We start from the raw sequence: 2,318 nt of genomic DNA on the forward strand, positions 1-2,318 counted from the left end.
CATAGTAATCCATCGAAATCATAAATAAATGCATGGAAAAGCGTCCGAAAAACCCATAACTAATTTGGACATTGACGTTCGTGTCACAGATGGATAAACCGAAAACTAAAACTAAAGCTACAAAAAACAAACATGAAAACATCTGCTCAGCTAATTGACTAAAGTGCCACTGCGTTAAATGTAGTTTAATGTGTGTGGCATAAAAACACACTTGGCCCCATTCGAATGTTGTGACAAATGACAACACATCGAGTGTCGCAATCAAACTCTTTTACCCAAAATTCAAAAAACAAAGCCATAAACAAGCCACTTAATCACTTAGTCCAAACAGACAGATGTGCGAAATAAACAATTTTAAGCCACTCAATCCGATTTTCAAACCGACTTAAACAAATAGATATGGAGAAAATGTTGACTAGATTACCCAATAATTTACTAAATAAAGACCACATTTCAATGTTCAACTTTTGTTATTTAATTAAATGGAAATTTTTTTGTTCATTTATTTAATACCTTCAAGTATATAAATAATAATCTGCCTTTTTCTTGAGCTTAAAACCCAATTCATAAATGTTTTTTTAAATTTATTTAATAAATTTATTCTTACCTTTTTTGTGAACTAATAAATATGATCAGAGCTGAAAAAGATATATAAATTAAATTAATTAATTTTTTTTAAAGCCAAATAAGAAAATAAAGTGTATTTGAAGTAAAGAATGAAACTATAACTTGAAATGATAAGTTGCACAGAACATCCTCTCATTTCGCGTTTCGCCTAGTTTTGTCCTAGTTTCAACAATAAAAGGCGTAGTTGTATAACCAAATGTCTGAAATAAATTGTTAGTTTTTCTATCAAAACTCTTGAAAATAATGGCTAATAATTGCAATGTCATAATTCATTATAATCGATTTTCATTGACATTTTTGGTAAATTTATAAAAAATTAAACAAAAAATGAAAAATTGGAAGTTGACAATACATTTAAACTAACAAACTCATTTGCCGTTATTGCTTAATCCATAAGCCAAACAATGCAAACTCCTTTTCCTTTTGGGCCATTTGAAAAGTGGGCACTTTTAATCGTACCTTAGATTGCAATTATATTAAAAAAAAAACAAAGAACTAAGCTTGGTTTTTGAAGTACCACAATGGGGCTGTGGACTGTGGGTGCCCTGTCTATATGAATAATAGAAAGCTGCATAAAAATGCAAGCGGCGCAGCAGAGCATTATGCAAATATGCAAATAAATATCTCTAAAACATTTGTTTCAATTTCCCCCTGCAGCCGCAGCAGCCGCTGCAGCCCCTTTCATGACCCCGTAATCCCGCTCAACCAATTCCACGGATGTCACATCGGATGGCCCCCAAACGATTGGATATAGCCCCTTTGCATTACCCCCGATATCGTGGCTGCTCCGACTACTGCCATTGCTGTGGCCGGATTGCATAAAATGGTTTTGAGCCTGGTTGGGCTCGAGTACAAAAGATTTTTGTGTGTCCCATAAATTTACAGCGATGTCAGGCATTTTTTTTTTTTTTTTGCGTTCGGTTCGGTACGCAGGGGTGTGGGGGTGGTGGTGCTCTAAGCCTCCCCCTTCTGTGTTGGCCTTGTAAAACATTGCAATTGAGATTTGTCGAAAAGGTGGCGGGGGGAATGAGGCAACAAAAAATGTTGCATACTTTTGTGCATATTTGTCGATTGCCATAATTAAGCCGTAAATGAGGCGCAATGGGGGTGGGGTGTGGGGTGCGGGTGGATTTTGGGCTGGGTTTTTTGTGGGGGAGGCTTGCCACATCATTTAATGCTCATTAAAATAACTGCGACGCGTATCCTTCCGCTCTGTCTGTCCCACTATCGTCGCTTCAACTGCCTCAGACCCCCGTTTTCCCCATTTTCCGCATTTTCCTGAAATTTCCCATACCCCCACCACCCCCTACACACTTTCTCTCTCTTTCTCTCTCTCTTTTGACATTTGCGGCACTTGACATTTTGCGGTGTTTTAATTTGGCGCACGCTCAAGTGCTCCTCGTATTGCCAACAGCAGTGGATTCTGTGGGTGGCGTGGGAAAATCCCAAAAGGGGGTGATAAAAGAGGGGCGTGGGAGGGGAGGGGGTGTGAGCGTTTGGCAAACAAGGGGTGGGGAAAGGGGAAGCCCGGGGCTAAGCTGGCAAATGAATTGCTATAAGGCTAACGGCATGCCCCAGTGGATAACGAGCTTTGATTGCCAGTCGAGAGTTGATGAAATATCATGCATGGCCACCGCAATCATCGCCATCATCATCCGCACCGGGATCATCATTATCATCATCATCATCAT

This window comes from Drosophila elegans, unplaced genomic scaffold (assembly GCF_018152505.1).
Source record: "Drosophila elegans isolate 14027-0461.03 unplaced genomic scaffold, ASM1815250v1 contig_149, whole genome shotgun sequence".
Taxonomy (NCBI): domain Eukaryota; kingdom Metazoa; phylum Arthropoda; class Insecta; order Diptera; family Drosophilidae; genus Drosophila; species Drosophila elegans.